Raw genomic sequence first — 22925 nt, forward strand, 5'->3', positions numbered from 1 at the left:
TAATTTTCCAGTCAAATAAATATTAGAGTACAATTGAAAGGTTTTTGTACAAACTGCCTATGATAACAGTATATTTTTTAAAAAATAAAACACTCAAACTGCACTCAAAATGCATGTTCCAAATTATTATGCACAGCAGAGTTTTCAACCTTTTCATTTTAATAAAGAACAAAAAAATGGTCATTTTTGAAATTATAAGCATTAGCAGGTTATTACAAACTGAAATCAAACAGTTTTCAACACAAAACGTTATTCTAGGTGATGTAACATTTGCACATAGGACCTCTTGTTCGAAAGGAGCTTCTGAACTCTCTCATTCATTGAATTTGTCTGGTTTTGGATGGTTTCTGCTTCAATTGTTTTGCATGAGGACAGAATACCCTCCCAGAGCTGTTGCTTAGATGTGAACTGCCTCTCGCCATCATAGACACTCCTTTTGATGATGCTCCAGAGGTTCTCAATGGGGTTGAGGTCAGGGGAGCATGGGTGCCACACCATAAGTTTGTCCCCTTTTATGCCCATAGCAGCCAGAGATGCAGATGTGTTATGTGCAGCATGAGACGGGGCATTGCCACTTTCCTCTAAAATTTTGGAGGAAAAAAGTGCATCGTATAGTCCGAAAAATACGGTAACTATCTCGTTAATAGGCACAAAACTTAAAAGTTTGAAAATTGCGAATTTTCAAAGATTTAGTCTAAATTTTGATATTATCACAAATAAACACAAAATATCAAAATTAATTTTGTAATAACAAAGTACAATGTGTCACGAAAAAAAAATATTTCAGAATCACTGGAATACATTGAAGCTTTTCAGAGTTATTACCTCATAAAGTGACACTGGTCAGAATTGTAAAATTTGGCCTGGTCAGGAAGGTGAAAACAGGCTTTGGGGTGAAGGGGTTAAAGCACAGATTTTGATACTGTGCTTGACATTTAGTGACATCACCACACCTGCATAATGATAACGTTAGCCTGTAGTCTTTATATCCGTCTACCATTAGGGTATGTGCGGCGTCTTTTAAAACCTGCCGGATTTTTTTAAGGCTAAGCCACTGCAGTAAATCGCCTGTAGATTTCTTGAAGTGGGTTCACGAGTGTCTTTATATATTTTCAGTTGTAGAGATCAGGCTGCATCGTAGCAGAAGCTGCCTGAAGAAAGGACAGATTACCGTATTTTTCGGACTATAAGACGCACGAGACCATAAGATGCACCCTAAATTTTGTGGAGGAAAAAAAAGTTTTTTATAAGTTGGGGGTCCATCTTATTGTCTGAATTTAAGGTATCTTACCTGTCGGGCGGTGGAAATGCGAAAATGCTGTGGGCCCTGACTGGGAGGAGGGGTCTGTCCCAGCAGTGAGGCATTTGATAGGAGGCAGCGTTCCTTCCTCAGGAAACCAGTGGCTGTGGTGAAGCTGCGGGCCCGGTGTCGGCGGTGAGCAGAGCGGAGTGCATTGCGCTCCCGACGACCATTTTCCTGAAGCCGTGGGCGGTGCATTCGCAGACTGAGATCTCGGCCCAGCCAAGCTCTCCATCCGAGCATGCGCAGCCTCCCGTGGCCATTTCCCTGAAGCCCATGGCTTCAGGAACATGGCCGCCGGGAATGCAATGCATTCCTCTCTGCTCACCGCCGACACCGGGCCCACACGCATCGCTTCTGCCTCCGCTGGCTTCCTGAGGAAGGGACCATGCCTCTTGTGATCCCACTCCACCACCGCCGCAACTCCCCGGTAAGCTACTTTCGGACTATAAGTTGCACTCCCCATTTTCCTCCCAAATTTTGCGAAGGGGGGGAAGTGCGTCTATAGTCCGAAAAATACGGTACTTCTTTTAACCACCTTAGAGTTTTTGAACCTTGAAGCGATTATAAGATGTGACATAAGACGGAGTATGTGCACAGCAATGTCGTTTTGACATTGCGTGCATCATGTTCCTTTTATAAGACACTTTTGTGATGCTTTTTCAGGTGGATTCTGGGCAGAATCTGCTTGAAAATGACGCCATGTGCACATACACTTATATAGTATATATTATGATACCCCATGCTTTGCTTTCTTGCATAAAAGTTTGCTTATGTGAAAATTGAATACTATCAAAAATAAACACATTATAACATTGTAAAACAAGACTAAACAAGGTATATTACAAGCTATTGTAAAGTATTAGAGAAACATATGGTCTCATTTTCATCGTGTAGATTTGGTTGATATCCAAGGCAATTTGCCATAGGTTTAACAGGTTCCAGATGACTTGCTTTAAAGAAAGTGAAGAAAACGTGTTTCCCTGAGAGCTATGATGAGAGGCCTGGAACCACAAATGCTGATTGTTGCAAATCACGGTTGGCTGTGAAGACCCAGTTTTCAAGCAATCCTTCAGTGCACCTTCTCCTAATATGTGTGATTTGCTTGTTTGAAGCATGTGTACGTGGCCTTTCTGTGATGTTTTTTTTTGTAGTTGACATCACATTTTTTTGATAGATCACATGTTTTAGTTAAAGGCACATTTCTACACTGATTGTCCGTGTAGAATGAATCAAAATTATATAACAAAATGATTAAAAGAAAAGAGATGATTATCATGATCTTCATCCCTGAATCCACCTAGTGCAACGGCTGCATATACCTGAAAGCCTGAATCTCTGAGAGTCTCTGCAGCCCTCTATCTCTGGCGTTAACACGCCGTCTGAACCCATTTTCTGCAACACTGACGGCTTGTTCTACAGACTCTGGCACTTGTCCATCATCTTTAGTTGCAGTTGTGACTTCTTCAAAGGACCCCTGGAAGCTGCACGCATATATCTGAAGTGCTTCATTTGGACTACCATTTTCTCTAAGACAGGTAGGAATCACTCTCTTGGTATTTTATGAGTGGTTTGCAGCGCAACTCTTTTCTTTTAATCATTTCATTGTTATTTGCACCAGGGCATACGGTGCTTTGAGATTGCGGCTCTTTGCCTATCTGATCTTACTATAGCAGCAGCGCTACTGCAGTTTTTTACATTTTACTTTAAAATTATATAACAGCTTGTGCCTAGTGGACTATATTATTGTTTGTGCCCATACTGCATGTATGAGTAATACTGTGTACATAGTTGACAATTTCAGCCTTATGTGAGTAGTAATTGTATAGAGGACATTTACCTTATTTGAATATCCCTTTTAGGAATAGGTTGAATGCCAATAAAGTCATATCCATAGTAGATTTATATTCTGATTGGTTATGATAAAGAATAAAGATAATCTTTACTGTGGTGATATAGATACATGTTTGGGACATTTATTTTAATTATTTTGGATAAAAATGATTATTTTATTTAAAGGGGAACTATACTTTCAAGTAGCTTTTCAGATTAAAGAGATTGGCTACTACTTTTTTATTGATGGCTGTGGAGACACGAGGGTCAGTGGGTGCTCTCGTCCGCTGGCCTGGCTGTCTTTAGAAGGACTGCATGGACCAGGGCTCATCCCACTGAATGTCCGTTCTCCTTCCCCGTGGGCAGAATACTACTCAGACAACAAAGGGTGAGGGTAACAACACAATTGGGTGATATTTTATTGGATCACCGACTGTCAATAACATATAGTACAGTCCCAGCAAGTACATATGATGGTGCAAATGACAGAGTCTCACCCTTCCGCTGGCTTGCCCGGAATTAGAACATCTGTGACTTTGGAGCTTTCAGGGCCAACTACCCCAACCAGTAGCACAATGCTGTTGGTGGGCACTCACAGAGAGGAGTTGGCAGAAAGCTTAGGAAGCTGACAGAGTCCATTAAGGTATGTGACTAGGTGACCTGATTATCCCAACCTGGGTTCTCCAAACGTCTCCGTAGGTTCAGTGATGGGCAGTGGATTAGATCTGAATTCCTCCAGTTGGAGCCATGGTGCCTTGGCTGCTGTGTTCTAGAGTCTCCCTGTAGAAGGAGAAAGGTCGCTTTTATACCCACAGCTGTCCTTCAGGTCATTAACCACATCTTTGGGTGGAGGTGGGAGGAAGTCATCTCTCATTGTTCGAGTATTCAATTAACCTGCATGTTTTGTCCTTCAATGTTTGCAGAACTGATACAATAAGTAGTCAGCAGGCATTCACCAAATGAACAAACATCACATGAACATCACATCACATCAACATAAATGAACAAACATGATTGTTCAATTAACCTTCTTATGTTCAGGCTCATAAGAACAATAGCTCATGTCCCTGGTCCTACTGAATAATATGTATGGCATAATTAAGAATAAACGCGGTGGCATCACAATGACTTATCCTTAGAATAAGCCCTCAATATCTGATTGGTGGGGGTGCGACATTAAGTTTGTCTGTTTGAGTCTCAGTGCAGCAGGTATGATGACATCAGCACATTGCACAAGTGGAGCCTGAGTCTACCTGCTCCACAGACTTATGGGGAAATGGGGCTAGGTGAGGTTTTATTGTTTGTTTTTTTACTATTACTTAGTACTTGTAGGGGCATCATACTGTGCGGTGGCTACTATGGGGGTATCATACTGTGTGGTGAGGTGAGTCTGTGGGAGCAATTACAATGGATGTTGGAGACTGTGGGGACATCCCTAAGATTTTATACTGCTAGGATGTCTGATTACATTCCTCAGCCCTGATACCAGCTATTTTTTTTCTGATAGTACCCTCTTTCACATGTTATTCAATTTATTAACTTGTAGCATCTAATAGAATTAATAAATAAGCAAATATTAATCTACACAATGTCAAAGGGGCATGAACCTGAGTCTGAGGCTAAGTGCCCACGATGTAGAAATGCTGCAGATGTTTTCCTCATCTCCCTTGCAGGAAAAACGCATGCGCATTTTACATGCATTTTTCCTGCCAGGTAGAAGCGTTTGTCAAACGTTTTTGCATGCATTTCTGCATGTGGGTTATCAAGCTCTTTTCCAAGATATTTTAGCATCACTTAGAAAAGTGCTTGACAACTTTGTCACACTATATAAATCCATGCAACCGGCATGGATTTATATAGTGTGACCAAGTTAATAGTAAAAAAAAAAGAATATAAATGGTAAAAAATAAAAAAATAAAAACTATTATACTCACCTTCTGATGGCTCCCGGTCTTTTCTGCAGTGCGTCCGGTCTCTTGTACGGCTTGCGGTGGTGTAAAACGACCTTTCATGACGTCATTTAGTCATGTGACAGGTCACGCGACCGCTGCCGCCGACGGTCGCATGACCTGTCACATGACTAAATGACGTCATGGAAGGTCCTTTTACACCATCGCGAGCCGCCGGGGAGCCAGGACGCATCATACAGGAGACCGGGGGACATCGGAAGGTGAGTATAATGTATATTTTTTATTTTAAATTCTTTTTTTTACAGGTTCTATGATACCCGTGTCTGGATGAGAGTCTCCTCTTCTCCAGACCCGGGTACCATCCACACATTGAATCGCTTAATATCCGCATGTGCACATGTACTCATGCGGATATTAAGCGATTCAATGCAAGTCAATGGCGGCAATTACGCTGCGTGTCCGCAAAATTAATGGACATGCTGCATATTTTTCTGCAATGATAATCCACAGCGGAAATTTCCGCAGCATGTGCACAGCCCATGCAGATTATCATTGGGGACCATGGGGCACGTATTACCAAGTGTTTTTTAAGCGTTTTCGCTGCGGAAATTCCACGGCAAAAACGCTTGAAAAAACGCATAGTGGGAACTCAGCCTGACAGTGACAAAGATCAAATGATCACGGTACCTTGGCTGCTTCTGTTCCTGCTCCACTATCAACATGCATCTCAATGTGTGGCATATGTACAAGTTTCTAAATTCCCTCTGTGCTAACTTATGATAGTAGCACAAAAGATCATGTAAATTGTGCAGACACCGCAAGCATCATGCAAAAGCAGTATCAGAGGGGATACAGGAGCAAGAACACTCTGCAGCTGTTTCTATTTGCAGCGTCCATCATAGCTACTGGATCACCTCTGTGCTACTGTAATTTCTGGTAGTAGCACACAGCAGAGAGGTCACTATCAGGAGCAGCTGAAGATTTTCTCAACTCAAGTATTCCCTCTGTGACTGCTTCATTTTTGTTTTAAGTTTTGAATTCACTGATTGTGACTGTGTTGTTTATAAAGTATTTCAAGATTGAGGTCCCACTTTTTGTCTAAGGCCACACTTTGTTTAAGAATAGCCCTATCAGTTAACATAGAGTTCTTGATGTGTTCTTACAATTAAATATACATTATTGTACAAAAGTTTTTTAGGCAATGCTTTCAAAAATAGAAGTGCTAATAGTTTATTTTTATCAATTAACATAATGAAAAGTGAATGAACAAAAGAAAAATCGAAATCATACCAATATTTGGTGTGACCACTTTTTGCCTTCAAAACAGCATTAATTCTTCTAGATATACTTGGGATCAAACAGAAATCTTCAACATTAAAATATATCTGTAATTTTGAGTAACTACAGACTGGGCCAACTTTCTGAAAGATAGGAAACTACTGCCACCAACTCTTAAAGCATAACTATTCGAGTTGATGCAAATCGATTTGTAGGATCCGGTCCAGCAGCCATTTCAATAATCTGTGGCTGGTGAATGGTAACCCCGAGAACCGCCTTTTACCTGATAGCATATATTCCTCTTCTTTTGATTAGCCAGCCTAACACAACATCACATATTTATCACACCATAACAATGATGTTATGCCAGGTTGGCTAATCAAATGAAGAGCTGCGATTGCCAGTAGGTAGGGGGCGTTTTTCAGGAATCCAGTCCAGCGGCCACATATGACTGACATGGCTCATAGACTGGGTCATGTGAATCAATTCACATCAGTTCTAGTAACTAAGCTTGCAAGTAACTTTTCAGAATAGGCTGCTATATATGTTCATGAAGAATAACACAATTTCTGTCCATTATATGCTTTGTATCCTGAATTTGTCATCAGTTTTTCCGTCTTCAGACTCTGTCCCCAAATGTATGTGTATAGATTAGAAATTATCACAATTTTATGAAATTCAAATTCATCGGGTTTGTCAAATGTTTCTAAAAGATTCCATGTACAGCTCACCTATTCACCACGAATCACAATATTTAAAAGCTTGCAATTGCCCTGAAAAAAACACATGTAACACTCTGAGGTCTGCAAGGACTGTATCCAACTACACTCAGTCAAAAATCATGCATTTTTAGTTCTTATCAGACAGACTGTTTTTTGCAGAACAGTAACTCAAATGATGTCACTGTCAAAGGTAGCATCATACTACTGACATACAGGTGCATCTCACTAAATTAGAATATCATTAAAAAGTTAATTTATTTTAGTTCTTCAATACAAAAAGTGAAACTCATATATTATATAGAGTCTTTACAAACAGAGTGATCTATTTCAAGTGTTTATTTCTGTTAATGTTGATTATGGCTTACAGCCAATGAAAACACAAAAGTCATTATCTCAGTAAATTAGAATACTTTATAACAACAGCTTGAAAAATGATTTTAAAATCTGAAATGTTGGCCTCCTGAAATGTATGTTCAGTAAATGCACTCAATACTTGGTCGGGGCTCCTTTTGCATCAATTACTGCATCAATGTGGCGTGGCATGGAGGCGATCAGCCTGTGGCACTGCTGAGGTGTTATGGAAGCCCAGGTTGCTTTGATAGCAGCCTTCAGCTCATCTGCATTGTTGGGTCTGGTGTCTCTCATCTTCCTCTTGACAATACCCATAGATTCTGTATGGGGTTAAGGTCAGGCGAGTTTGCTGGCCTATCAAGCACAGTGATACTGTTGTTTTTAAACCAGGTATTGGTACTTTTGGCAGTGTGGACAGGTGCCAAGTCCTGCTGGAGAATGAAATTTCCATCTCCAAAAAGCTTGTCGGCAGAGTGAAGCATGAAGTGTTCTAAAATTTCCTGGTAGATGACTGCGCTGACTTTGGTCTTGAAAAAACACAGTGGACCTACACCAGCAGATGACATGGCTCCCCAAACCATCACTGATTGCGGAAACTTCACAGTAGACCTCAAGCAGCTTGGATTGTGGCCTCTCCACTCTTCCTCCAGACTCTGGGAGCTTGATTTCCAAATGAAAATTGGAACTCTAGGCACTTGTGGATGTGTCAATGACTGCCTTCTGGACATCTGTCAAGTCAGCAGTCTTCCCCATGATTGTGGAGCCTACTGAAACAGACTAAGGGACCTTTTTAAATGCTTAGGAGGCCTCTGCAGGTGTTTTTTGTTAATTATTTTAATTTACTGAGATAATGACCTTTGTGTTTTCATTGGCTGTAAGCCATAATCATCAACATTAACAGAAATTAACACTTGAAATAGTTCCCTCTGTTTGTAATGACTCTTTATAATATAGGAGTTTCACTTTTTATATTGAAGAACTGAAATAAATTAACTTTTTGATGATATTCTAATTTAGTGAGATTCAACTGTAAATGATGTGCAATATATTTTATAACTCCCTCTAAGTATTATAGAAAATTTGACAAATGAATGGAGAGGTCTGTAATTTTTATCATAGGTACAATTCAACTGTGAGAGACGGAATCTAAAAATAAAAAACAAAAAATCAGCAATGCCGCTAGTACCTCTCCTATCCATCTCCCTTTACAGTGGCACATAAAAGTGTGGGACTTTCCTAATGATGATAGTGAACAAGCCATAACCCTAACAGGCTAACTAAGGTCTGAAACCTTGATCAAAGTTATCTCAGCACACAAATTTCCAAGGGTGGCCAAACTTTTGCATCGGCCCACTTTCCTTTTTGTAATTTTGAAAATGTAAAAGATGAAAATATTTATTTTTTGCCTAAAATACAAAGGAAATGTGTCATTTTCAAATTTAGGCCTTTAAGGCTGTGTGCACACGATGCATTTTTAATTCGTTTCTGTGGCGTTTTTTGCAGCTGCGGAAACGCATTAAAAACACATGGTAGAAGGGCAGCAATGTTCCCCAATGGAAATCCGCATGTGCTGTGTCCTTGCTGCGGATTTTTCCACAGCGTTTATGCTGTGCTCAAAAATCCGCAGCATGTCCATTAATTTTGCGGAAACGCGGCGTTTTCGCCGCCATTGACTTGCATTAGAACACGCCAATACCGCAAGACTGCATTTGTACTTGCGTTATTGGCGTGTTCTAATGTGCGGATGGTACCCGAGTGTGGAGAAGATGAGACTCTCCTCCACACCCAGGTACCATGAAAAAGCTGTAAAAACAAGAATAAAATAAAAAATAAATGTATACTTACCTTCTGTCGGCCCGCGCACCGCTCCTACTTGGTTCCCGGCACTTTGCAGTGAGTTGAAGGACCTGCGCTGACGTCAGAGTCATGTGACGGGTCACGTGCCGCTGACGTCGGCAGGTCTTTCAATTCACTGTTGCCGGCGAGGGAGAAGGGAGTGAGCGGGACACCGGGGGCCATCAGAGGGTAAGTATACATTTTTTTATTTTTACCACTCTCTCGGGTCACACTATATAAATCCATGCAGTTTCCATGGATTTATATAGTGTGACCTAGTTGTCACAAGCACTTTCCAAGTGATGCTAATTGCTTGGGAAGCGCTTGTCAATCTGCATGCGGAAATGTCAGTGGGACCGCTTCATTTCCGCATGTCCCTGGCAGGAAAACGCATGTACAATCCGCATGCGTTTTTTTCTGCCAGGGAGATGCAGAAACGCTCAGGAAAAAATCCTGAGCATTTCTGCATCGTGTGCACATAGCCTTAGAGATCATTTAATCTTCAAGTTGCTTAACTGTTCACAATAACAGTAATATAGACCAGGGGTGCCTAAACTTTTACATGCGACTGTATTATTGAATCTCTGCATTTTTGACAGACTGCTACACTCATTTTCTTCACTGCTGCATTTGTTAAACACATTACTTTCTTGAGTATTTGTCCAATTCTTTAGGGCTTTCTCTTCTTATCTCTACTGCTGAGCTGTGAGCTTTGAAGTTCTGTCACCATTCTAAATCAAGCTAGAATTGCTGTTGCTTTTTCTGCCAAAGCTAATATACAGGCTAATATTGCCTCCTGATTGGCTGTGTTATAACGTGATATGATAGCTTCAAGGCATTATGGGGCAGCCTGCATGATCCGGTCTGAGGTCAGGTCAGCATTCTGTGGTTGATTCAATCTTCTGCAATGTGTAAATTGTCAGCTGGCGTTCTTTGGCCATTCATACAAATCAAATTGCAAGATCTTTGAATTCGCCAGGACCTGCTCATCTCATAAACTTTGACTCATCGAATTGATTTACTCATCAGTAGGATACACATCTTAAATAGATGTCACCAAGTTGGGCTGCCTTATTTTAGGGTAATATAGTATGGGGACAGCTTTGCTATACTGTTAGTGCAAATTGAAAATTCTATTTTCTAAAGCAAAAATTGTGATACTTGGCTAATAGAGCTGAAGAAAGAATATAGTGGACTCAGTCAACTGTTCTTTTTAGATGAGTACTCCTCCCACCTTTCCATGTCTTGCTCTCTCCGCTCATCAGTAACTGATGGATTTCTTTCTATACACGAAGAAGCACAACAGCCCGTCAATCACCAATTGGCATTGTAATCATTGCTATTACAACAACGGTCATGCATCGTAGAATTGTAGTCTTAAGAAATTATTTCAAATAAAATATGAGATGGGAACAGAATGTGACACAACTCAAAATGCACAAAATGGAAAATCTTAACAATGTAAATAACTGTATAAACTTAAGCTTTACACGTTATATATCAGTTTTATACTAAAATAAATGTACCTGGATAATATCTAATCTCCAGAATGTGTAGTTTGCAACTAAGGATTGCCTCTGAATATCCGACTGCTGGCAACCAAAGAAAGGACTTGATACAGAATTTCCCATATGTTAGTGGATTGCAAGCAATTATGTGCAAGCATTTGAGGAGATGGATCATTAAATTGCTCCTAGGGTCATGAACCCTGATGAGTGGAGTGATTGCTCATAAAATGTGTAGTGACCATCATTTTATCAATACAGTTAAATTAGTTCCAACTTCCTAGAAGTATTGAGACTATCCACTTCTGTATATAACTGTTTTTATTTGCACCTTCTTACATCAGCTCCTTAAAGAAGTCTTATGAATTTCCTTATCCTAAGTTTTTGTACTATGAATCTTTGATCTAAACGCAAAGAGCTTTCCAATATACAAATATAATCCTGTAATATTCTTGGCTGTAGCACACGCTAGGGATTCATATGAACCTATTGTTTTTAACATAGATCATGGTAGTGAGCGGCATATGTATGTGTGCCAGTAATATGTCTTAGTGGATGACTTAGATTTAATCAACGGCTGACATCATGCTGACTCTAGTGGACATGGTGTCAGCTTCTGGCAAAGGGCTCCCAGTTATTCTGCTGCCTTATAAGTAGTACTAAGGGACTACTGCTCTTTAAAATGTATGCGGTCATTTTATATACCCTTCAGCCAATACAGCTGACTGTGGCTTGGAAGTAAGAGTAGCATAAATTGCCAGCACTGTCAAGAACTTATTTTTTGCTCTTAATAAGTGTAACGGACAACCAATTTAATACTATAATGTTTCCCATATCAACGGCACTCCCCAGGTATAATTTTACTTTCCCATTAGAAGATAAAACAAACTTTTTTTTGGTCATGATGAGCGACTTCATTTCTTTCTTGAGTTTTTGCTACTATAATACTGAAAGGCCTCATGCAGATGAGCATTTCTGCATCTTGGGCACATAGCCTTAAAGTGTTGTACTGAGCAAGAATAATTATTTGCAGACCTTATAAGAAGAAGCCACATCAATAGATCTTGTGGCCATTATGAAGAACATTTTTTCTGTATAATTTACTGGTAGGGGGAAGGCATTTATCACTGAAATGAGCACAAAGAATAAATTAAAAAAATAATTTCAATACCTCCCTTGGATGACACAGTAATAACAGTTATAATCTATTAGGAGCTGGATGTAGTATCTATCTATTTATCTATCGGAGTATCTCATTCATGACCTCTAACAGGTATACAAAGGGGGAAGAATGGTGAGCATCACTTGCTCTAGAGAATTTAATAGAAAACATACAATGCTTTAGTGCTACAGGAGAATTGCACACTTGCTGCCAAGTTTCCTGCAGATTGCTGAAGAGCACTGCTTGATCAATTTGTCATTTGGGAAGTTTTCTGACAAATAATTTTTTTCTGACAGTGACAACCCTTAAAACAGCAACATTTTTCTCATAAATATGCTAGAGTAGATTCCTGCTGAATGCTGTACATAATATTTTTCTTTTTTCATAAAGTTTTTCTTCCTTTTAAAAATTTTTATTTTTTTTTTGTATGCAACTGTGCTAGTAATAACATTGTAAATCACTCCTGTCCCCATTTTGTATGAAACAATTGTAACTGGGATTTTTGGTCAGAAACTCCCTCTTCCCTGGCTGTAGATTGTCTTTTAAAACAAACAAACTGTGCTTTACTCACCCTCTCTGGGTCCAACAATGAGATTCTGCCATTGCTCTCTGTGTCTGTTATTGTGTGCAGCGCTGATGTCACATCAACAGCAGTGTAACGTGGCGCGGGGCGGTAGCCATGGGTGAGGTGCTTGTCTCTCACACCCCGGCGCGTTACACAAAAGTGGGGGTCCTGGCTTATTATGTGGACTTGTGCTATGGGGGCACTACAGCCTTGCAGGCCACATGTTACCGATGACTTTGGTTGGCCAGGACCAGATGTTGAGTACTTCAATGAGGGAGACCACTAGTCCAAAATAAACTCTTTACTTAACGATAACTTGATGGGAATTATATAAAGGAGGTAGGCACACATCTTTATGAACGTTCACTTCACAATACAGAGCATTTTTTTTCACACACAATTTCTATTCCTTTCTCTTTACTCATTTGTTTTACTATCTTCGCTGTTTCTACTTCACCATAACCCAGCTCAGTAATACAGTCCAGTTAGTAAGAGTTCTATTCTCAACCTTCGGTTCCATGTCTTGCTTCCCCTCTAGGGAACTATGTTGCCAGTGTGACCGGTACTTAACTTCTCTTCTACTGACGCTCTGGAACTCCCACCCGGAGCACTCTCTTCATCTCAAGTACTCTGTCCCGTCTTGCGTCAATACCTCTCCAAGTTATAAACTCTGCACCATACACTTCTCTGCTTCTTTCCACTAGGATCTCTCTATCCTCTGTCACGGTCTCCTCTCATGTTAGAGACACCCACAACATGCAGCACTGCTCACTGCCCAGACCTTAGGTCTGCTTTCTACACACACACTGGGCCCTATCTGATGTCCTGACAGGGAACTGTCTCTGTCCATTCAGCTTTACTCCCTCCCAATCTGAGCTAGCCCCAACTGTTAACCCTAGCTCTCCCTACCATCAGGCAACATACAACATTAACGCCATTAACGCATGCCACGGTTCACATTGCACAATTCAACATTACAATTGTTTTTCAAAGGGGAATGTGAGCAATATGTCCATCTCCTTACAACACTGCAATAAGTGAGCTCAGCGGCTCTGAACAACTCAGGTTGTGTACTCCGGCATAGCCGCTAAGTTCACTGATTGGCTGCAATGCTGTCACGTTACATTGTCATCGCTGCTGCCAATAACAGACATCAGAAACAGTGGCGGAGACTCAGCGCTAGACCTGGGGAAGGTGAGTAAATAACAGTTTGTTTTTATAAAACTATCCATAGCCTTAGGAGAGTTAAAATTCTTTTATACAAAAACATTAAAAGAGCGTCTGTAAAATAATTTTTGTACTTCTGTCCTTAGATTCTCTTTGCAGCTTTGTTTTGTTGAGGTCATGACAGGATCAATAGTACATTTATGTGGCTATATAAGAGGTGAGCAGCCAGCGGCATATAAATTGCAGATCCGAATGTATTAAGCTATAGATGTACACATTTAATATGTGTGTGGCAAATTGTACTAAAGAACTAGAATTGCCAGAAGGAATATTCACTAATTAATTTTATTAGAAAAATTATAAATAATAAATAAGAATCTACAATCAACAATGGAGTAAATATGTGTTCATGTTACATCTTGAACAAACATTCATAAGCATTAGCACTCTAGTGATTTTTTTTTAAATCATCCAGTTACTAGTCCCCCAATATATAGAATTTTGCCAGTATTAACTTTTATAGGTGTTCTCTTCTATTCATGGTCTACTTCTTATCAGTTAGATCATGTGATCTAATTGTGACCCCATGGAAATTACATGACTTTGTTCTCTAATGGGAGTCATAATCTCAGTCAAAGTCCCTTTATGATGAAATTGCATTGACTGTACCACTGAAGCTCTTCATAGGGGAGGGGTTGGCTGAGACTCCTATCACAGTGACTGTTAACTGCACAGACCCTGTCACACAGTTATAATAAAATAAATCACAATTTAGCCTCCTTCACTTCATACTTATAAATTAATTACTTCAGGAGAATATAAAGGAGAGGATACACAGTGTTACCAGAGGAGGCAGACATTGTACTGGCTCTAGATGATGTGATGTGCTGATATATCAGGGGGGGGTTGATAGATAAAAATCAGGATGAAATATGTGAATCAACAGAGTAAAAGAAGTGCAGAGATTGATAGTTAAGTGGGTGGGGGTGTAGGGATAGAAATAAAAAAGGCTGTGTTACTTCTTTATGGCTTCATTCACATAGTGCAGTTTTGGTCTTGATTTGATTTTTTCAAACTAAGACCATGAGTGAATTCTAAACAGAGTAGGACTACACAAGGAAGGCTATTACTTCTTTGGTTTGGATTTATTGCTGGTTTTGAAAAAATATATATAATACTGAAAATACAACTGACTTGACAGCTTTGTGCTACAGAAACTTATCCTAGTTCTTTGGTCCATGTAATATAATTACTGCATGGTATGTTAAAATTTCAATGGCACCATCGCTTGGTAACCTTTCATTTTTGAAGAAGCATAAATCATACTGTCAGAGGAAGGACGGCTTTGGAGCTGTGTAAATTTTACACTTTATTTCTATGATTGCCTAGAACAGCAGGAAGTATTTTAGTTGCTCAACCAGCTGTGAATAACTTTATTGACTTGAATGGGACAAAAATCCCCATCTATTTACTTTGCAGTATTTCTTTAGCTGTTCCAGCACTTCCAGTCCTTGAAACTTCAGTTTAACTTTTCCTTTTGCTGCATTTTATTCTTTTTTTTCCTGAAAACGTTATTTCTTTTGTGTGCGACAATATTGATTTTTTATTGTATTTGCATGTACATTTACAAAATAAGAATATTTCCAGCCCAGCTGAAATTTATCAAAAATGTTTCATTTTTAGTTTTTCATGTAAACACACCTGGTTCAGCTGAAATGGTAACAAGCAGGGATGTAACAGTAATACTAATTACCCATTTACACAAGTCAACCACTGTATAGCCAATTGGTTATATGTAAGTGGATTGGCGGTCGTTTACTAGCCTGTTTACACAGGTCATCAAACGTTCTATGCACATAAAAAGATTGTAAATAAAATTGTTCTGTGCGCACAGAATATCTGAACGACTAGTATATGGGGCGTTAATATCCCCAGACTAGTTGTCCCACTCACTATGTTAACACGCCCCTATGAGCATGATGATATGACTTACAAAAGCCAGTGTAATCACCGTCTCTGCAAATCTCGCTAATGCGCACGACTTTGTCAGTGTGGCTCTGAAGCTGAGTGAGCGCTTCCAGGCTTCAGAGGCGCACTGCACATGTCCGGAGGGCAAAGAAGAAGCCAGACATCAGAAGAAGAGAGCTTACAGAGATGTCTTTCGCTGAGTTAGCAACTGATATTCGGTTCTTCCGTGGACATCAGACGTCTTTGTTTCCGGACATGCGCAGTGCACCTTTGAAGTTGATAACATAGTGGGTGGGACGACTAGTCTGGGGAAACCAATGCCCCATCAACTATTCTAAAAATTAATTGCATATTGAAATGGAATTTAATAATTTTTATTTTTGACACGCGTACACATGTTAATGCTTTATACAGTAAAAAGGGCTTGTTAGATTGTTAGACAGGCCATTTATATATGAATGTACATATGCTTGTGATTTGGAGGACATGGGAGAACTGTCAGGTTCACTTTAAAATTCATCACACTCGATGAATGTACAGGTGCTTCTCACAAAATTAGAATATCATCAAAAAGTTAATTTATTTCAGTTCTTCAATACAAAAAGTGAAACTCATATATTATATAGAGTCATTACAAACAGAGTGATCTATTTCAAGTATTTATTTCTGTTAATGTTGATGATTATGGCCTACAGCCAATGAAAACACAAAAGTTATTATATCATTAATTTAGAATACTAATTAAATTAGAATACTTTATAACACCAGCTTGAAAAATGTTTTTAAAATCCGAAATATTGACCTACTGAAATGTATGTTCAGTAAATGCACTCAGTACTTGGTCGGGCTCCTTTTGCATCAATTACTGCATCAATGCGGCGTGGCATGGAGGCAATCAGCCTGTGGCCCTGCTGAGGTGTTATGGAAGCCCAGGTTGCTTTGATAGCAGCCTTCAGCTCGTCTGCATTGTTGGGTCTGGTGTCTCTCATCTTCCTCTTGACAATACTCCATAGATTCTCTATGGGGTTAAGGTCAGGTGAGTTTGCTAGCCATTCAAGCACAGTGATACTGTTGTTTGTAAACCAGCTATTGGTACTTTTGGCAGTGTGGACAGGTGCCATGTCCTGCTGGAGAATGAAATTTCCATCTCCAAAAAGCTTGTCGGCAGAGGGAAGCATGAAGTGCTCTAAAATTTCCTGGGAGACGGCTACGCTGACTTTGGTCTTGATAAAGCACAGTGGACCTACACCAGCACACTAGCCCTCAAGCAGCTTGGATTGTGTGCCTCTCCACTATTCATCCAGACTCTGGGACCTTGATTTCCAAATGAAATGCAAAATTTACTTTCATCGGAAACAACACTTTGAACCACTGAGCAACAGTCCAGGTCTTTCTCTCCTTGGCCCAGGTAAGACTCTTCTGGTGTTGTCTATTGGTCATGAGTGGCCTGACACAAGGAATGCGACACTTGTAGTCCATGTCCTGGATACCTCTGTGTGTGATGGCTCTTGAAGCAATGACTCCAGCAGCTGTCCACTCCTTGTGAATCTCCCCCAATTTTTTGAATGACCTTTTCTTAACAATCCTTTCAGGGCTGCGGTTATGCCGGTTGCTTGCGCACCTTTTTCTACCACACTTTTTCCTTCCACTCAACTTTCCATTAATATGCTTGGATACAGCACTCTGTGAACAGCCGGCTTCTTTAGCAATGACCTTTTGTGGCTTACCCTCCTTTTGGAGTGTGTCAATGACTGCCTTCTGGACATCTGTCAAGTCAGCAGTCTTCCCCATGATTGTGGAGCCTGCTGAAACAGACTATGGGACCTTTTTAAATGATTCGGAAGTGTCACGCCAGGTGTGAGTGCAACACAGAGGGGAAAGGGAGCCCAGACACGAGGGAAAGGGGAAAGAGGTGACCTCCTAATCTGGACTAGCGTCACCCTGTCTCCCCCTAATGTCCCTATACAGCCTCCGCAGCTGTCGCCGATCACGTGCCTCGCCCTACTATCCCTGGTGTAAGGCTATAGCTAGGGGTGGAAGGAAATGAGCACTAGTCAACCTCCACTAGTACTCTAAAGACAAAAGGGGAAGACAACACAGGAGAACAACAACTCAGCTTTAGAAGAACTCCAACAGGGCACACGGCCTCAAGACTCCAGAGAGGACGTGATGCTGCTTCAGCCAAGTTCCAAGTAGATATGAGTATAACCGGCGACGCCCACCTAGACATACCAGGTATATATACACCCAGACTAAAGGAGGTAGTTGTTGGGTCCTAAACACAGCCTCCTATCTAGGCAGCCGTCTGCATTGCCAAACGTGGAGATCTCCTGCAAACCACTTTAGGGTGACTGTCTGTCACCTCTGACACACCCGTGATAGGAAGCCTTTGCAGGTGTTTTTTGTTAATTATTCTAATTTACTGAGATAATGACTTTTGTGTTTTCATTGGCTGTAAGCCATAATCATCAACGTTAACAGAAATAAGCACTTAAAATAGATCACTCTGTTTGTAATGACTCTATATAATGAATTTCACTTTTTGTGTTGAAGAACTGATATAAATTAACTTTTTGATGGTATTCTAATTTTGTGAGAAGCATCTGTACATTTTGTTTATTCATCAGGAGTATGCCATTCTGTTTAGAAAGGCTGAGAGTTAGGAATGAACTTAAATATGAGCACTTGTTCGACCAATTATTGATCTGTCAAAATGAAAGTTAAGATAGGGGTTATATTGCCTTACTTGAAAGTAAACATTACAAATAACATAAATGGTACCATCCTGTAGGCTGAGAATACAAGACTAGGAATGTCCCAATGGGGAGAGATATGAACATCTTGTAAAAAATAACTATTGGACAAAAAAATCAGATTAGAAGTCAATAGACTATAACAAAGTTTACAGTGGTACATCAATGCTAGCATCACAGAGTCAAAAATAAAATACTATGGTAGGAAGGAGAGTCTTAAGATTACAAAGAATTTTCTCTACTTTTCAGGAAATTTAATTTTCTGAGTTTATCTGGAACAAGACAACTTAATGTTCAATGGTCACTGCAATACCTTTCTCTACTTTTCAGGAAATTTAATTTTCTGAGTTTATCTGCAACAAGGCAACTTAATGCTCAATGGTCACTGCAATACCATCATATGTGTACAGCTTGAAACTCCTTTTTGGTGGTAAGGGCTACAACATCTACTCAATCTAGAAAGGATCCAGGTGAATTTCACAAAGAAAGGAGGAAAGCAAAATAAAGTTGTTGGCAGTCATCACTCCCAGAAGTACAAAGCAAAATACAAAATTTACCATCACTTGCTTAGACTTTAATGTGCACTATTTTGTCTCTTAAAAGGATGTAAATCCAGTGAATCTCACTATAGCCAGTTGGGTCCATTGGGCACCACTGGTGTCCATCATATTACAAATTTGGAATAGGAGCAGGAGTGGACTTGACAAGTGCAGCCTAGCAAAGTAAAATATACAGGTGAAAAAAATCTGCGTAAGCAAACACAATGATGGGAGTTCCCCCTGCTTGCACTTATACAGGAGTATTAGCATATTTTCTATACTTTGTTAAGTTCTTAGATCACATTTTGTCAAGACAAGTATTTACAAGAGAGAAGTGCATCTCCTGCTTTCACGCTACCATGTATTTGCATATTTTGTTGAGCCTCCAAATCTAAATGTAAAATAATGACACATTTTGTTAAAAGCCCTGGTGTGTGTGCTTTTTCTGGAGGGTAACTAAATAGTGGCCTGCGCCACAGGGATTTGTGATTCATTATTTATACATTATTGATGAATATTGGACATATGCAATATAATTTATAAAAAAAGTACTGTCTATGAATACGTCTGTCCTCCCAAACTCTTCCAAATGAATTGGAAAGGAAAGTTCCAGAGTATGTATTGATTTTATACAGTTACTAAATATATTGAGTAAGCCAATAATATGCTGCACGACTCGTCTATGCACTTAAGTTGCTCATGGAACATTGCTGAATACTGTGGTTCCTATTTTAGTATAGAATATATTGTGATATGATTTAAGGTTGATTGATGTATGTTAACCTCAGATTGTTAAGCTGTCATCTTGCCAGTTCACTCTCCCAACAGAAGTTTTTAATGTCAATTTAATTTACTCAAACTGAAAGGGCAGAAATGAATGTAGACAGGTCATAAATCATTATAGTCCATTCTTATGTTTCCTAGTTTATGTTCTGCAAGGATTTGAAAGGTTTTACTAAAGGCCTTTAACTTTTTTCACAGTAATGTCAATTTCTGCTGAAATGTTGAGCTGTGAAAATATTGGTTTACTGTATCTAATCATGAAATCATTATATCAAATATTAAACTTTTATTGCCTTCTTGATGAGGCTCTCTGAGCTGAAAAGAGGCAAGTTAGTGCAACATTTGTATCCCTACCAAAAGCTCTGCTATATGTAAGTAAATTCATGTGCCAGGCGCAATGCTCCATGGACTTGAGTCTCACGTGGTATCAGGTGAAATGAAGTTTGGGAGAACACAGGGGCTATTCATGTATTTGCCAGATGCAACCTTGGCCTGTTGTAGAAGATTACAACTCAAGGTGCTAGAATGCCTGTTGTGTATAAAAGACTTTTACTCTTTAGATTTTATTTAAAGCCAAAATGAAAGAAACATTTTGTTAACACTTTACACTAATGTAATACCAACTCTGAAAGTGAAATAGTTCAGTGAGTTAACAAATGTTTCATGTGATAATACTTTGTTGGGGGAGAGGCAAAGGGATCACAGATGTGTATCGTTCCTAAAATATTGTTAGGGGAACTGATCTGGTCTTTAAATATTTATTTCTTTAAATGCACTAAGATTTGCCAAGTCAATATGCTGATATTTTGCTGGTAAAGGGGCATACATTAAAGGGCTTGGCACCAGAGAGTTCCCGAGACACGTTGGGGCCAGCAGAGTGCAGACCAAAGAAAGAACTTGCTGCTGCTAGTTAATGATACCTGCTGAAGCATTATGTGTCAGAGGACAGGCATAGTTTTTTTTAACCCCTACCCAACATCAGCCATACATGTACGGCACAGCAGAGGGTGACTTCCCACAAACTGCTATACATGTATTTTGCGATTATGGCATCTGTTCACACGGAGAGCTGGCACCATCATCAGCTATTACTGCTGCAAGTCTATTGGGGTACATCTCTACCAGCTTTGCACATCAAGAGGCTGAAATTTTTGCCCATTCTCCTTTGCAAATTAGCTCTAGCTCAGTGACATTGGATGGACAGTGTCTCTGAACAGCAATTTGTAAGTATTGTCACAGATTCTCAATGAGATTTAGATGTGGACTATGACTATATGTTTTGATCTAAACCATTTCATTGTAGCTCAGGCAGTATATTTAGGGTCGTTGTCCTGCTGGAAGGGGAACCTACGCCCCAGTCTCAACTCTTTTGCAGACTCTAGCAGGTTTTCCTCCAAGATTGCCCTGTATTTACCTCCTTCCATCTTTGCAATCAACTCTGGCCCTGCTGAAGAAAAGCCTCCCCACAGCATGATGCCACTACACCATATTTGACGGTGGGGATGGTGTTTTCAGTGTGATGTGCAGAGTTAGTTTCCTGCAACACATAGCGTCTTGCATTTAGCCCAAAAGTTCAACTTTGGTCTCAACTGACCAGAGCTCCTTCTTCCACATGCTAGGTGTGTTTCCGCTACATGGCTTTTTGCAAACTGCAAACGGGACTTCTTATGGCTTGCTTTCAAAAATGACTTTCTTCTTGCCACTCTTCCATAAAAGTCAGTTTTGTTGTGTGAATATATGACTAACAGTTGTCCTGTGGACAGATTCTCTTACATGAATTGTTGATCTCTGAAGCTTCTCCAGAGTGACTATGGGCTTCTTGGCTGCTTCTTTAGTTAGTGCTCTCTTTGCTTGAGATGTCAGTTTAGGTGGATGGCCTTGAACTTGGTAGGCTTGCAGTTGTGCCATACTTCTTCCATTTTTTGATGATGTATTGAATAGTGATCCGTGAGATGTTCAGGGCTTTGGGTATTTTTTATAACCTACTACTGCTTTACTCTTCTGGACAACTTTATCCCTGACATGTCTGGTGTGTTCCTTGGTTATCATTATCCTGTTTGATCCCTAATGTTCTCAAACAAAGCTCTGAGGCCTTCACATAACAGCTGTAGTTTTACTGAGAATAAATTTCACACACGTGGACTCAATTTACTAATTATGTGAATTCTGGAGGCAATTGGTCTCTCAGGATTTATCAGTAGTGGACACATAAAATGCCTGCATAACATCAATATGAGACTCAGGAACAATTTTTTAATGACTCCAAATGAAAAAAAACATTTCTTTGTGGGACAACGCCTTTAAAAGAAATGTAAAATATTGAAAATACAGGAAAATTTGTGTACACAGTTGCAATTGTTCTTATGTTTTCTAAAAAAAAACAAGTACCATATTTAGCGGATTATAAGATGCTTTGGACTGTAAGACACACACCAAATTTTGGGGTGGAAAATAGGAAACCTTTTTTTTTTAAATAAAATGATGGTGCGTCTTATAGTCCGTTTTAACGGTAGCTTACCAATGGAGCGGTTGCGGTGGAGCGAGGTCACTGCACTGCTTTAGGAGGCCGGCAGCAGGAGCGGGGCGATGCTGCGATCCCAGGGCTCTCATAAGATTTTGGCGCCGGTGAGCGGAGTACCCTTTCGCAATGATTTTCCGGAGGTGGGCTTCGGGAATTTTTGCCGGAGGCAGCGCTTGTGCAGATTGAGATGTCAATCTGTGCATGCGCCACCGGAGGCGGCCACTGCCCGAAGCCCACCGCAGGGAAATCCAGGGACCGCAGCATCGCCCTGCTCCTGCCGCCACCGCTGGCCTCCTAAAGTAGCGACCCTGCCTCATGTGACCCCTCTCCACCTCAGCCGTCCCCTGGTAAACTCACTTCGGATTATAAAATGCACCCCCATTTTCCTCCCAAATTTGGAGTAAAAGAAGTGTGTCTTATAATACGAAAAATACGGTATATAATTGAAGCATTTAATCAGTAGGATTAGAAATATGTAAAATACATTGTTTAGTCGTTTTGACCAAAAGTGAAAATCTCCATAAAGTAGAGCCAATATATGAATCATTATGTTTATGATTATTGTTATATCTGTGGCCTCCTTTCAAGGGGAATTCCAATTTCAGCATCTAAAGCAAAGTCTGTAGATTAAATACTATATGTGCTCATTGCTTGTGCATTGAAGGTCTACAAGCTGTTTCAGGAAATAAAGATTTATCATTCTATAATGAGAAGTTCCTCAGTATTCTAATA

At 39.9% G+C, this 22925-nt stretch overlaps 1 protein-coding gene across 7 annotated transcripts in view; it reads left to right on the top strand.

Annotated features, from left to right (window-relative positions):
• Positions 1 to 22925, top strand: part of PIEZO2 (piezo type mechanosensitive ion channel component 2) — a 501115-nt gene that overhangs the window by 149087 nt on the left and 329103 nt on the right. The gene's annotated exons all lie outside the window — the stretch shown is intronic.

Source organism: Phyllobates terribilis, unplaced genomic scaffold (assembly GCF_046119375.1).
Source record: "Phyllobates terribilis strain yellow unplaced genomic scaffold, ASM4611937v1 Scaffold_4__5_contigs__length_816908805, whole genome shotgun sequence".
In the NCBI taxonomy this organism is placed as follows: Eukaryota; Metazoa; Chordata; class Amphibia; order Anura; family Dendrobatidae; genus Phyllobates; species Phyllobates terribilis.